This window comes from Lampetra fluviatilis, chromosome 57, assembly GCF_964198595.1.
Source record: "Lampetra fluviatilis chromosome 57, kcLamFluv1.1, whole genome shotgun sequence".
In the NCBI taxonomy this organism is placed as follows: Eukaryota; Metazoa; Chordata; class Hyperoartia; order Petromyzontiformes; family Petromyzontidae; genus Lampetra; species Lampetra fluviatilis.
In genome coordinates this window covers 6,915,111-6,931,290 of record NC_136331.1, presented here as the reverse complement: position 1 = coordinate 6,931,290, position 16,180 = coordinate 6,915,111, and the positions used below count along the sequence as shown (strand labels likewise).

At 48.4% G+C, this 16,180-nt stretch overlaps 1 pseudogene across 1 annotated transcript in view; it reads left to right on the top strand.

The window, feature by feature from the left end:
• LOC144950303 (metabotropic glutamate receptor 1-like) overlaps nt 1-16,180 on the top strand; it is a 119,917-nt pseudogene that overhangs the window by 90,056 nt on the left and 13,681 nt on the right. The window contains exons 5-7 of the transcript XR_013640368.1: nt 7,487-7,655; nt 8,991-9,117; nt 9,700-10,088. The product of XR_013640368.1 is annotated as a metabotropic glutamate receptor 1-like (transcript). The remainder of the gene's footprint in view (nt 1-7,486; nt 7,656-8,990; nt 9,118-9,699; nt 10,089-16,180) is intronic.

Sequence of the window (16,180 nt, the reverse complement as noted above, 5' to 3'; positions counted from 1 at the left end):
GTAGAACGCGTTGTCTATATTTATTTAAAGTTGCGCGTGTTTACGTGACGTCACATTTCTGAACCCCCCCCCCCCTCGTCACACATCGCCACAAATGTCTGACCCCCCCCCCCCCTAGGTGCGTGACGTCATTTATGGACGGCCCCTTACGCGAACTAACCCAAAAACATTTTACCGTGTACATGTGATCCTTATGGCGGTACCCCGGGGTAACAAATAACACAAATTGGCCGGGGCAATTAAATATTTTATTTCTGGGACACCATTTTTTTTCAGGGGTGTACTTTCCTCCGCGACTGGGGCACCGATCAATCCGAAATCGGTGGTGCTACTCGAAAAACATCAGCATAACAAAATCCGTTATCGAAAAATTCAACTTTGAATCGTGCATCGTGTACAGCTCGTCGAAGATGAGTCGATTGCCGCCATCGCCGACCATCGACAGACTAAAAATGACTGCAACACGGACTTCTAGATTTGAAGCTTTCGTGACTGCAGGATTCATATTCTTAGGTTTTTTTCGGTAAAGTCACGTAGGTAAAAAATTAAAATTAATAAAAGTAAAATAAAATAAAATACAACTCACAACGTTTCGGAGGCAATACGGAAGCTTGTGTTGCCTCCGAAACGTCGTGAGTTTTATTTTATTTTACTTTTATTAATTTTTATTTTAAATTTTTACCTACGTGACTTTACCGAAAAAACCTAAGAATATGCATCACGGACATTGTGCGAGAGCCGGGGCGCTATGGTACTACGATGGTGACCCGGGCTACCACCATAAGACACATTTTGAGTTTGGATCCTCCAGTGTTTTTTTTTAGCCCCCTCCACATGTAGAATCACAACGGTAAGCCACTTCGTTGAGAAAGTAATTGGTGATAGCCAGTTCGCTTCTGAAACAAAACAAAAAAAGACCCTCACAGCTTAGTGGGGCTTTTTTACACCTTGGAAAAATACTAAATTGGTATTTATTTTAGCGTTATTGCTGAGTGCGCAACGCGAGCATCCATTGGCAGAGCGAACGTCAAACGCGCCGCTCAGTAAGAGCTCGCGGGCGCTGTAATAGAATAATAGTAATTGTTAACTACTGTACATTATAAAGCCCCCTTAAACAATCGTTCTCAGGATAAAATTAATCGAAATCCCCCATAAGAGATTTGCCCCCGCCCCCCTCCACCATATATAGTTGTTTGTGGTTCGTGAATCGAAGGTCAATTGTTATCGATTCTGCTCAGTCGATCCGGCACCCGGCTCAAAGTCGATCGGGCAGCCCATCTTGGAAATGTACGATTTTTATTATTTTAAATTACATTCGGCGGTTCACACATCGCAACAAAAACAACGGTATTGATGTTCGACTCTTACGTTTTTTTGACGTTAACTTGTTCATATAGTAGATTCATTGGCCATCGATCCGTTGATCGAGTAATGATCCTGTGAACGATTCATTTGATTGGCTAAGAGCAAACAAGCCATTGTAATTTATGCCACGTGACATTAACCCACCCCCTCCTCCCCTCTGACCGTCGCAGCTGATTGGCTCTCAAGTGAAGACATCACTATTTCAAACCAAAAAAGCGGGTGGAATTCTCCACGTCTTTGTGTCTTGTCGCCTGATGATGCTGGTTGTTGTAGTTGTTGTAATTACTGGCGAAACGTCACGGTACTTGAATTGCAAACGTTGTTGTGGGCTTACTCTCCAACACACTGCTGAAGCTAGTAGCGAATTGGCATGTTTTGTGTTTGCGTGACAAACCTTACTCAATTTTCAGTTTCATTTATTTGGTATAGCCCTGTGAGCCATTCGGCTCTTGAATCGGGTGCAACCGCAACAAACAAAAAACAAAAACATGAACAAGAAAACATCTTAAAGTGACTGCGCAAACAGAAAAATCCAGGAAAAAACTGCTAAATCTTCCGGAAAGAAAGCACCGTACACCAACGCTGTGCAAAAATCCCAGTGGGATGCAAGTCAAACAACAACAACTTTTGATTTAAAGCTTTCGTGACTGCAGGGATTCATCTTCTTGGTTCTTTCTGCCTTCTCGACAGACCTGTTCTCCACCTGAAGACGGCTGCTTGCGTTGTGGCCGAAACGTCGTGAGAATTATTTTATTATGCTTTATTTTTATTATTTTCTTATTTTCCTTCTACGTGACTTTACCGAAAGAACCAAGAAGAAAAAAAACAACAACAACCACAAGACAACTTAGATAAAATCCATCATTTTAACTCCGTACTACAACAAACAAACATGGCCAAACCAAAAAACTTTTCGAAATCACCAAAATAAAGCCATAAAAGTAATGTAACAGTGATCATAGGAACTGTGACCGAAATTTCAAAATTAACGACGTAAAAAACATGTACCACCAAAAACCATGTAGCCATAGCTACAATATGAGTATAAAAACATTTTAAATTCACCTTTAAAGATCAGCACACTAAATCAAACCATCATACGTTGCAGCGGTCATCCGGAACGAAAACATTTCATTTTAGGCCACTGAATACTAATCGTCCATGTCGGGTGGAGGCAGCGGGTTTAACGACACGTTTAAATTTACGCGATCTAACCCTACAAAGCCATCTGATGTGGATAATATCAGCAAGTTTCGATTTAAAGCTTTCGTGACTGCAGGGATTCATCTTCTTGGTTCTTTCGGTAAAGTCACGTAGAAGGGAAATAATAAAATAATAAAAATAAAACATAATAAAATAATTCTCACGACGTTTCGTCCACAACGCAAGCAGCCGTCCTCAGGTGAAGACCAGGTCTGTCGGGGAGACAGACCCGGGACAACGACACTCATGATGATGCGTTTAACAGACGCTGTTTCCCCGACAGACCTGGTCTTCACCTAAGGACGGCTGCTTGCGTTGTGGCCGAAACGTCGTGAGAATTATTTTATTATGTTTTATTATTTTATTATTTCCCTTCTACGTGACTTTACCGAAAGAACCAAGAAGATGAATATCATCAAGGTCGGCGATTCCGTCGCAGTCTCGCTTACATTGTGCGCCACGTCAGAGCGCTGGCTCTCTGTGCCTATCCCATCTCACCGCTGGGATGGACTCGGCACCCCGCCGTGACGAATGTGGAATTTGTTTCCACCGCGGGCCGCAGGGCACCCAGTTGGAGATGAGAGGATCCTGGAAGTTTCCACGGAGCGAGGGTGATGTTGTAAAAAAAAAATACCCACGACGATTTCTCGGATCTTCTTGACATTGTATATTTTTTGTTCAAAGCGGTATCACACGTATATTTGGAGGGTTTTTTTTTGCACGCGATTGCACTCTCGTTTGAAGTTTAATTAGAATGTATTTAATTGCAAATTGACTGAAATTATATATCTGAAGCTCGATTCAGCGATGAAAGTGGCTCCCGTGTTGAAGGTGCCCCCATCAGCGCCGCTCGACGTTACCAGGCCAGAGGGCCCATGGGTCACGAATATTGAGGGCCCCCAAGGGAAGCACGTGTTCACATCACCTCACTCTACTCACCCTCCACGCACTCTCCCACCTCCCCCCTCTCATCTCACTCTACTCCCCCTCCACTCAATCTCTCCCCTCTCATCTCACTCTACTCCCTCCACGCACTCTCCTACCTCTCACCTCTCATCTCACTCCACTCCCTCCACGCACTCTCCTACCTCTCCCCTATCATCTCACTCCACTCCCCCTCCACTCACTCTCCTACCTCTCCCCTATCATCTCACTCCACTCCCCCTCCACTTACTCTCCTACCTCTCCCATCTCATCTCACTCCACTCCCTCCACTCACTCTCCCACCTCCCCCCTCTCATCTCACCCTACTCCCGCTCCACGCACTCTCCCCTACCTCTCATCTCACTCATACCACCCCCTGCACGCGCTCTCGCGCCCAAACTTCCCTCGGTGCAGTAGCACCGCCTGCACACTCGATAGCCACCCCACTGGGTGACGAATGGTGGTGGTGGTCGCGAGTGGTGATGATGGTTGTTTTGTGGTGCGGCACGCTGAAGGAAGTGGCATGCTGATGGTGTCGCGAGTGGTTGGTGCTCGTTATTTAAATGCTAATGAATTCCCCCGCTCTCTCGCCCCCTCAACGCAATTCCTCGGTCACGGCTGGCCCAAGGGAGGTTGTTGGCGCGTGCGTGGGACGCGAGAGAGAGAGAGATTCGCGCTCTCCGTCCGATTGTTTTCGCGAGCGTGGGTCGGCGTTCGCGGACGACCTCTATCCAGCCTCGCGTCTCTCGCGGGCGCGGAGAGACGCGCGGAACGGGAGACAAAGGCGGCGGGCGACACAACGGGAGAAATGCTAAATTGTGCACTCCGGTTTTTTTTGCCCGGTTATCCGCGACGACGACACTCATGATGATGAGTTTAACACGGGGTCTTTCGCGACCGATGTAATTCATAATAAGGGGGGGGGGGGGAGGTGGGGGTTAGATTAGATCGCGTACATATTGACGTGTCAAACCTTACTAAATGGTTGTGTCGGGTGGTGGTGGGTTAACGACACATTTATATTTATACAATCTAACCTAAAACCATAACAAAAGCAAAAAAAAATTTATTATGAAAAGAAGAAGAATAATGATGATGATTGGCAAAGATGCGGTGCATTTCATATCCGGTTCATTCTCATCGCGCCAAGGCGATCAACCGAAGTGGCTGTGTGGTTTACGGACACTACGCGGTGGTTTACACAGAGAGGGGGCGGGGGTAGGGGGCGGGCGGGGGGGTCTTTAACGTCCGCTGGCAAGCAGACGAAGCGCATCGCTGTTACCGTGCGGTGACAAACGAGGGTGGCCTGAGCCGGAATCGAACCGCGAGCCCTCTGCATTGACCCCGAGGGACAAGCGTGCTACAAAGAGAGTCATCGATCCTCCAGCACGGAATATAAGTTAGACCGTAAGCACCGTGCTTAGTTAGAATTTGAAGTAACCACCTTTTTTTGCACTGTACACAAAGAAAAAATCCACCGATCATTTCTATATATTTTTTTCTCAGCCAGCCCAGGTCTATTATATAACACAATAACAACGTGTGTGCAGCAGTAACACCGTTATAAAGTTCTAGATTTGAAGCTTTCGTGACTGCAAGGATTCATATTCTTAGTTTTTTTCGGTAAAGTCACGTAGGTAAAAAACAATTTAAATTTAAATTAATTAAAGTAAAATAAAAATTAAATAAAATTAAAATCACGACTTTTCGGAGGCAACACAAGTCTCCGTCATCAGGTGGGACCGTCACAGCTAGATTTGCTGTATCAAGTGAGGCAGGGATTCCAAGATGCAAGTTCTTAAATACAAGTTAAGGGGGAGGAGGGGGGGGAGCTTATCAGAATGTGGTAGCCAATGAATGGAACGTATTGGGAGGGGGGGCGGGGCTAAAAGAGAACAAGAGGTGTACGTGAACGTGGACGTGTTTGTGTGCAATCACCTGTTGGTGCACATGATAACGTATTGGAAGGGGTTCAACACGGCAAGGGAGTGGGAGGGGAGGGGGTGAAGGAAGAGGGGGTAAAGGGGGGGAGGTTGATAAATACCAACGCTATCATAAATCACGGTGCCTAGACAACAACCCAAACATTACTAGATGACGGCGAACAATTTGCAAAAGGACCACAAATTGCCACGTTCAGCGCGTGACGTTGTTCTGCCAAATAAAGGGCTCTTAAACCCAACAAAAGCAAACCCTCGTGGATTATAAATACCCAAGACGGGAAACGCTATCGGCACAACAACAACAACAGCAGCGGCGGCGGCGGCTGCAGCTGACAACGTGACGACATCCAATCAGACGGAACGAATCCGCGAATGTGAACCACGCCGCAATGGGCACGCACGTCGCGAGCAGCCGTACAAATAAAGAAAAACTCGTGGCACCTTAAGAGTCTCGACAGAGCGGGGCAAATGTCACCGCCTGGTGAACCAATTGATTGACGGTGCACCCGAGGAGTGGCAAGCGACACGCAGACAGCTGTAAGCGTCAACATTTTGCGGTGGTAAAAACTTAATTTGGAGCTTTCGTGACTGCAGGAAGTACCCTTTGGTTATTTCGGTAAAGTGACGTATGAAGAGAAAATAATGAATTAAATACTAGCATACGACGTTTCGATTGCAACACAAGCAATCATCATCAGGTATAAATGAAATAGAAACACAAATCTAGTATACTTTGAAATGTAATGTAATACAACAGAGAGTCGGATAACATAACAGTCAACACCCAACACCTGATGATGATTGCTTGTGTTGCAATCGAAACGTCGTATGCTAGTATTTAATTTATTATTTCATCTTTATACGTGACTTTACCGAAAGAACCAAAGAGTCATTTTGCGGTGGTGTTCGTGGTGTAAATTATGCATACGTGGTATTTAGAAAACAGAATGTGACTTTACCCTCTCCGGCAATAAAACAGATGTTAAGATAAAAACTAATAGAACTAAACTATTTTTTATTTTACCAGGTAAGGCCCACTGAGCAATACAGCTCGTTTAAAAAAAAACCCAATCGACCACGGGGAAAGAGACACGAAAACTCCAGACCTACAGCAGGCGCCAGGGTCGGGATCGAACCCACGATCTCGTGTATACCGAGCGAAGTGGTTAACATCTCGCCATCGTAGATACTACACTGGCATAAAGGGTCCCGCAGATAAAGCTGCAGAGTATTTACTGAACTGCTCCGATGGCCATCGGCGCTTGACGGATGACCGCGGCGCTGACTCGAAGCCTGCCCAGGGTTTGTTGTCGCTGCTGCTCGCTTGGCCCGCCGCGCCAACCAATCACGCTCTCCCGTCACGGGGCCACTGCAGATATTGAGATGGACAGCCAGGTGACCTTTGTATATTACTCGTGTAGGAGCCCTTTCGAGACCGCGGGTGACCCCTTCTCAAGGGAGACTTGGGGTTTAAATAAGCTGAGTGGAAGAAAAAAAAGGAGGAACACATTCCTGCATTCTTCGTCTTGTTCTTCTTCTTGCAGAGCAGCACCTGTACCTGTCTTTGTGGTTCCTACGCAACCACGTGGTTCCTATTCTGCCACGTGGTTCCTACGCAATGGCGTGCTTCAATGCTGGCACGTGGTTCCTATGCCTCCACGTGTTCCAATGCTGGCATATGGTTCCTAAGACAGGACGTGGTTCCCACGCAACCACGTAGTTCCTATTCTGCCACGTGGTTCCTATACAACCACGTGCTTCAAAGCTGGCACGTGGTTCCTATGCAGGAACGTGTTCCAATGCTGGCACGTGGTTCCTAACACATGACGTGGTTCCCACGCAGCCACGCGGTCCCACACCAGCACGCGGTTCCAATGCTGGCAGGTGGTTCCAACACCGGCACGTGGTAGCCACAGCGTCACGTGGTTCCTACACTGTCACGTGGTTCCTATTCTGGCACGTGGTTCATCAGTCGGACTGACAGCGATTCCCGTGTGGTCGTTGCGTGTGCCCACACCCCATCCCCCGCCGAACCCCTTGTGCATCTGCAGCTACGACATCATGAACCTGCAGGAGACCAGCCAGGACAGCTACAGCTATGAGAAGGTGGGCAGCTGGGAGAACGGGGAGCTGCGCATGGAGGACCGCATCATGTGGCCCAACCGCAGCGTCGGCGTCAAGTCGGTGTGCAGCGAGGCGTGCGGCCGCGGGCAGATCCGGGTGGGTGGCGCACGGAACACTGCCCCATAGACTCAACACTACCCCATAGACTCGGCACTGCCCCATAGACTCAACACTGCCTCAACACTGCCCCATAGACTCGGCACTGCCCATAGACTCAACACTGCCTCAACACTGCCCATAGTCTCAGCACTGCCCATAGACTCAGCACTGCACATAGACTCAGCACTGCCCATAGACTTAACACTGCCTCAACACTGCCCATAGACCCAGCACTGCCCATAGACTCAACACTGCCTCAACACTGCCCCATCGACTCAACACTGCTCATAGACTCAACACTGCCTCAACACTGCCCATAGACTCAACACTGCCCATAGACTCAGCACTGCCCATAGACTCAGCACTGCCCATAGACTCAGCGCTGACTATAGACTTAACACTGCCCTTAGACTCAACACTGCCCATAGACTCAACACTGCCTCAACCCTGCCCCATAGACTCAACACTGCCCCATAGACTCAACACTGCCCCATAGACTTAGCACAGCCCCATAGACTCAACATTACCCATAGACTCAACCAGTGGCGGCTCCTGCAAAATCTCTCAGGGGGGGCAAATGCCTGGATGATTGATAAGGATAAGGTCCACCCATGCAATGGATACATTAACAGCTTAAGCATGTAAAGGCAACTTCACTTCTTTAATATTAATGAAAAATAAAGTGACTCTTACAATACATCTTGTTTGTTTCTATACTCACTATTAATACAATCCACTCAAGTTTCTTTTATTAAAGATTCCACTAGGTGGCGACAAATTATATTGTTGGATGAAACGTGCTTACGTATGATGACGTAAGCACCGTAGACTCAACACTCCCCATAGACTCAACACTGCCCCATAGACTCAACACTGCCCATAGACTTAACACTGCCCATAGACTCAACACTGCCCATAGACTCAACACCGCCCATAGACTCAACACTGCCCCATACACTCAACACTGCCCATAGACTCAAAACTTCCCATAGACTCAACACTGCACATAGACTCAACACTGCACATAAAGTCAACACTTATCTATAGACTCAACACTGCATCATAGATTCAACACTGCCTATAGACTAAACACTGCCCCATAGATTCACCACTGACGATTATCTGAACCGGTCCTGGGCCTCTCTTCGCCTCAAACGAGTACCTGGTGTGGTGTGTAAAACATCGCCATTAGGGTGTTGGCCACCCACCCCCTCGTGTGCAGTGCCGGCCTTCGTAGGTGCTCGCTAGCAGCACTTGCCCCAACATTCTGTTGACGCTCAACGGGGTATCTTTGCCTTTGTGTGCTTTTGGGTCGGCGACTCCGACCGCCAGGTGATCCGTAAGGGCGAGCTGAGCTGCTGCTGGGTGTGCACGCCGTGTAAGGACAACGAGATCGTGCAGGACGACTTCACCTGCTTGGCGTGCCGCCAGGGCTCCTGGCCGGACCACGACCTCAAAGGTTGCACAATCACGTGGTGCTGCTGATGATGATGCTGATGATGCTGCTGATGATGCTGCTGCTGACGATGATGATGATGCTGCTGATGATGATGATGCTGATGATGCTGACGATGATGCTGACGATGATGATGCTGTTGATGATGATAATGATGCTGATGATGATGCTGCACGTGACCCTGCTGATGATGACGCTGCTCATGCTGCTGGTGCTGCTGACGATCCTGCTGATGATGATGCTGTTGATGATGATAATGCTGCTGCTGATGATGATGCTGATGCTGTTGATGATGCTGCACGTGACCCTGCCGATGATGACGCTGCTCATGCTGCTGGTGCTGCTGACGATCCTGCTGCTGATGATGCTGTTGATGATGATGAAGCTGATGATGATACTGTTGATGATGATGATGATGAAGCTGATGATGATACTGTTGATGATGATGATGATGCTGCTGCTGATACTGTTGATGATGATAATGATGCTGCTGCTGGTGCTGCTACCGCGCCGAGCCCCTCAACCCCCTCCCCCCGCCCTCTCTGGACCCGCGTTGCCCCCCCCCCCCACGCTGCTTCCCGGCAGGCTGCGTGGAGATCCCGGTGTACTACCTGCAGTGGGGCGACGCGGAGGCTCTGGCGGCGGTGGCTTTCTCGTGCGCGGGCCTCCTCGCCACGGCCTTCGTGGCGCTCGTCTTCGTGGCCTTCCGCGACACCCCCGTCGTCAAGTCGTCGAGCCGCGAGCTCTGCCTCATGGTGCTGGCGGGCGCAGGCCTCGGCTACGCGTGCACCTTCGCGCTGGTGTCGCGCCCGACGCGCGCCGGCTGCTACGTGCAGCGTATCGCCGTGGGACTCGCCTCCTCGGCCATGTACTCGGCGCTCGTCACCAAGACTAACCGGATCGCGCGCATCCTCGCCGGCAGCAAGAAGAAGATTTGCACGCGCAAGCCGCGCTTCATGAGCGCCTGCGCGCAGGTGAGGGGCTCGCTCTGCCCGCCCGCTCGCTCGCTCGCCCGATGTCGTTGTTCGTGCTCGAGATTCGAACTCGGGTGACCGCAAGGTCGTAAGTACGGTCGCAGTGGCGTGCGTCCGGATGTTGCTCGCTCGCTCGCTCGCCCGCCCGCCAGCCGACGTTAGACGTGGCTGGGAATCGAACTCAGGTGGCCGCACGTTCGGAGCAGTGGTTGCGCGTCCGGGTATCGCTCGCCGCTGACATCAGGCCAACCGCCCAGCCACCAACTCGACCGCCCAACTACCCATCCACCCAAACATCCACTCGTAAAATAAGGGGACAATCACTCGCTATTGTATTCCCTGAGCCCGGTGACGCACCGAGCCGACTGCAAAACAAAAGAGACAATCAGACAATGCTTCCCGTCTCTGTCCTTGGACGTACAGAACAAAAAAATAATTATTATTTTTTACACGTCCCATACGATCACGTGGAGTGCACCGTATCAGCAGCATTGGTTTAGCACAACGGCTGTACCGGTTTCGACATTCAATGTCTCATCGGCAGAGTCAGGCTCGCCCGAACCAATTTAAAACTAAACTACTTCAAGAGGAAAAAACTCTATTATTATATTTTGGTACTGGCAAAGGAGGTCTAATGATGTAGATGCTTACCCCGAGCCCTCATTACTTTGATGGTGCATTGTCTTTGAGCTGTGGACGCCTTTTGGCGTCCTCTGGTCGAGCACCAATCGAGACGAAAAGAAAGCCGTCTCTGGTGTGGACCAATCAGTTTCAAGGACAATGCATCTATTATCAGAGTGCGTTTTTTGTTTGAATTTTGACCACAAGTATTGTGGTTAATCCACACATGATTCCTTGTAAAAAGGTTTCAGTTTTGTTGCCAGAAAAAAGGGGAAAAACCCTATTATATATTTTTTATTTTACCAGGTAAAGAAGGCCCACTGAGCTATATACAGTAGCTCTTTTAATCAGAAGCGACCGGGTCGCAAATGATAACTCGACGAAGTGGTTTATCACATGTAAATGCATAGCAGCCAAATCATCTAAACGCACGTTCATTCTAAACGTGCGAGAGAAAACTGGAGGATCCTCAGAAACATCCACGCGACCACGGAGAGAGAGAGAGAGACACGTAAACTCCAAATATACGGCAGGCGTCAGGGTCGGGATCGAAGCCACGACCTCCTGCATACCAGGCGAGGGAGTTAACATCTCACCACCAATTCTGGTAAGCTACCAGATGTTAAAGCTCTCGGCTTCCCACAGCCAGTGCTCCCGGACAACACTATGCCCCGCACAGCTGCATCATTCAATGAGAGAGGCCACTGCGTTGTTAAGTGGAAGCACAGATTCTGTATATAATCTCTCCATTTTCTTCTGCGGGTATCTGCCCCTATAAATTGCCGTCAGCAAATGCGCGATAATGAACCATTTTTCGGTGACAGTTCCATTTGATTCTGTGAATCTATGCATTTTTTTTCGTCCTCTCTTGAAAAACATTTCGCCGTTCCATTAATTCGAATTCATGGACGCCCTTCCATTAAAACGGGAAAGCGAAGTGCGGAGCGGCAAACTCAGCCGAGTCCGAACTCCCGGTTGGATAATTAGTCGCTTAATGGACTAAAACATCAACGCGCATCTTTGGCGTACCCTGCGCTAAGAGGCACTTGAATTATAATCATTCGATGTTTTTTATAACGTTTTTTTTATACATATATAAGCAGACCGTATTTTATCAATTTATTTCGGCAATTTAATTGTTATCTTCATTTTATGAATATTACGAAAAAATATATTTTTTTATATTACGCACAAACATCACCGCTTTTATCATTCACTCTCGAGAAAATTTGGAGCCAGTGCCTGCAAGTTTCGGCCAGCGACCCAGCAGGCACTGCGGTTTCATGTCCTGGTGGCCCAGCAGGCACTGCGGTTTCATATCATGTTGGCGTCGAGGAGTTGTAACAACAGCAGCAGCAGCAACAACAACAACAGCAACAACAACAGAAGCAACAACAGCAACAACAACAGCAGTAGCAACAACAACAGCAAAAACAACAACAACAACAGCAGCAACAGCAACAACAACACTAGCAACAACAACAGCAACAAAAACAACAACAGCAGTAGCAACAACAGCAGCAGCAACAAACAGGTTGTAGGAGCGAGTCAGAGAGCGCCAACCGGCCTTGGTTCTGAACTCGTAATTATCGAAGTCATACCACGCGCCTAAGTTGAACTTGAAAAGGACGTTCAAGAGGTTCGTGAGCATAAATTAAAAATGAGAAGTCTCGAGACTGTATATATGTTGCATGTATGCTGTATGTATGTTGTATGTATGTTGAGGTTCTTTCGCACCCTACGTAGGCAATCATGCTAATCGGAGGTGCGGGGGGAAGGACAGCAAACTAAACCATAAAAAGCATTTCTCAAGAAATGAGTTTCCCATATAGTTTTAAAAGTGCATCGCTCCAGCGGCTTCCTAATATCGGAAAGGAAGAACGTTCCAGACGGCCGTAGCAACGCATCTGAAAGCGCGCGATGCGGTGATCATCTTTGTTTGATGGGCAGAGGTGGGAGTGAATGAGAGAGGAGTGAGTGAGTAGGGAGTGAGAGAGAGAGGAGTGAGTGAGTGGGTGAGTGAGCGGGTGGGTGAGTGAGTGAGTAGGTGAGTGAATGGGTGAGTGTATTGGCGATTCTGGCAGTGTTGAGTGAGCGGGTGGGTGAGTGAGTAGGCGTGTGAATGGGTGAGTGTGTTGACAATTCCGCCAGTGTTGAGTGAGTGGGTGAGTGAGCGGGTGGGTGAGTGAGTAGGCGAGTGAATGAGTGAGGGTGTTGACGATTACCCCAGTGTTGAGTGAGTGGGTGAGTGAGCGGGTGGGTGAGTGAGTAGGCGAGTGAATGAGTGAGGGTGTTGGCGATTACCCCAGTGTTGAGTGAGTGGGTGAGTGAGCGGGTGGGTGAGTGAGTAGGCGAGTGAATGAGTGAGGGTGTTGACGATTACCCCAGTGTTGAGTGAGTGGGTGAGTGAGCGGGTGGGTGAGTGAGTAGGCGAGTGAATGAGTGAGGGTGTTGACGATTACCCCAGTGTTGAGTGAGTGGGTGAGTGAGCGGGTGGGTGAGTGAGTAGGTGAGTGAATGAGTGAGGGTGTTGACGATTACCCCAGTGTTGAGTGAGTGGGTGAGTGAGCGGGTGGGTGAGTGAGTAGGCGGGTGAATGAGTGAGGGTGTTGACGATTACCCCAGTGTTGAGTGAGTGGGTGAGTGAGCGGGTGGGTGAATGAGTGAGTTGATGGGTATGGCAGTGTCTATGAAGAGGAGCACGAGGAGTAACACCAAAGCTAGGAAGTGTTTGTATTTCGAACGAGGTGGTGTTTATCCGTGAAAAAAAGTTTTGTAGATCATCGGATTCCTCCAGTATAAATAGATATCCTGATTCTGATATGTTCCAGACGTCTGCGTTGTTCTCCTCTGGACGGGCAGGAACTGCAGAGTTTATCGGGATCTGGCTGAGATTTTCGAGGCTTTATTAGATGATTCGTGCTTTTCTATTTTACTAGGTTAAGGCCCACTTGAGCAACCTATCTCATTTTCAGAAGCGACCTGGCCACCGAAAATGATAGCTCAACGAAGTAGCTTATCATCGTGTGGCAATGTATTGCAGCCAATTACTCTAAACGCACGTTGATTCTTAATGTGGAGGTTAGAAAAACCGGAGGACCCGGCGGGAGAGACACACCAAAACTCCAAATATTCAGCAGCAGGCGTCAGGGTCGGGACCGACCCCACGACCTCCTGTACACCAGGCGAGGTAGTTAACATCTCCTAGCCACCGTGATAATGATGATGAGAGAGAGAGACACACAAACTACAAATATACAGCAGCAGGCGCCAGGGTCTGGATCGACTCCACGACCTCCTGTACACCAGGCGAATTAGTTAACATCTCCTAGCCACCGTGGCGCCCTTGCTCTGCGTGAAACCCCCCCCCCCACCCCGCCACACTTTGATTGGGCCTCTCGGGCCTGGGCAATTTAACTCTCTCCCCCGTGCACCGATGCACTCTCTCTGTGTGTCCTCTCTCTCTCCATCCCCCCCTCTCCCACTTTCCCCCTTTCTATCTCTCTCACTCTCTTTTTTATTTTTTTTTACGATCAGAGGAAACAAGATGATGCTCGGTGTAGTCGGCACTTTGCTTCGTTCATCATTTCGTTTGTTTTTCAATGCTTTGATTTGTGCCCCCTCCCCCTTTTTTAAAATGAAAGATTTCACGAAAGATTTTACGCTCTGCTGTCCTCCTTCTTACCCCTTTCCACTCTCTTTACCCCCCTCTCTCTCTACCCCTCTCTCCCGACTCTATGTCTATGCTCCCACTGTCTCCCTCCCCCTCTCTCTCTCCCTCTCTATCTATTCCCCTCTCCCCCTCCCTCTCTCTCTCGTAATTAGAAGCTTCCAGCGACTGACTGTCGGTTCGAAGACCGCGTGCCACCACCCGATAATTGGCGCTCAACGTGAAACTATGAAACTATGCCACGGCATTGTTCTCCCGAGCGAGCGAGGGGGGAGGGCACTCGGTGGTGTGCCAGGTGTCACTGCGCCAAATTTAGAGAAAATGTTCACCCCCCACCCACCATCATCTCCCACCCCACCCACCAAATTATGGCAATTACAAATTGTGCGCACCACAAGGAGCGTCTTGTCAGAGGAGGGCGGAGGAAGGGAAAGCAGTGAGCGAGAGAGTGAGCGAGAGAGTGACCGAGAGAGTGAGCGAGAGAGTGACCGAGAGAGTGAGCGAGAGAGTGAGCGAGAGGTGGGGGTTTACATAAAGCAAAGTTTAAAAAAATTTTAAAAATTACGAAATGATGAACGAAGCAAAGTGCCGACTACACCGAGCATCTTCTTGTTTCCACTGATCGTAAAAAAAAGAGAGACCGCGGCGGAGATGAGCGATGGGGAGAGACAACCTGCTGGGGGCAGCTGTGAAAAAGAGCTTCATAGCTCATCGGATTCCTCCGGCATGAATTCGTATTTTGAATGATCATCATCATCATCGACGTTGGTTCGCTGAATTGATTTGATAGCAAAGATGAATTGCGTCCATACTCTTTGGTTTTTTCGGTAAAGTCACGTAGGTAAAAAAATGAAAAAGTGAAAACTAAATTAAATCACAAAAATATAATAAAAATGAAAACGACTACATTTAATTTAATGTAGTTGTTTTCATTTTCATTTTATTTTATTTTTGTGATTTAATTTAGTTTTCACTTTTTTATTTTTTTTACAACTAAATTTAATTTAGTTGTTTTCATTTTTATTGAATTTTATTTTTGTGATTTAATTTAGTTGTTTCACTTTTTTTTTTGACGACTAAATTTAATTTAGTTCTTTTCATTTTTATAAAATTTTATTTTTGTGATTTAATTTAGTTGTTTTCACTTTTTTTTTTACCTACGTGACTTTACCGAAAAAAACAAAGAGTCACGAAGACTTCAAATCTAGAATTAATTGCGTCCTTAGTTCAATTTTTTGTTATATAATTCGCAGAGTCATCTGCCACACCTCCATCGGCTTCGCTGGGACTCTAAAAGCGCAACCCTGCGATCACCATACGCAATCCTCGCCGTCAGTGAACCGAGTCATTTGCGTCCCATGCCGTGTGACAGTGCCGATGATGACCGGCTGAGTAGAATTCGCGATTGCCGTCCTCTCCTTAATGAGTGCAGAGGTGAAAGCGCAGCCCCTGCAATTACTTGCCCACGCCACTGCTGACAAGTATAGGTCCTCCTCTCTCGAGTGTGTAATTGGCCTACTCTTCCACGCCGGCGAGACGTCGTGGAAGAGGTGGGAGTGCCCGCACTTTACCCCAGCCACGCGTGACCTACCGATCGTAGGCTGACCGCTGGCTGGACAGAGGCGGGTCGAAGGTGATGCACGAGGTCCAGCCACCTCTCCCCCCTATACCCCAATTGTTTTGCCTGCCGCGCCTGGAGATCGAATCGAACTAGCGACCTCGGGGATGTAAATCCATTGTGGCTGAAATTTGACGCCGCTGTTGGCAGCCTCCCTTAGTTGCGAAACGTGAACACTGCAGT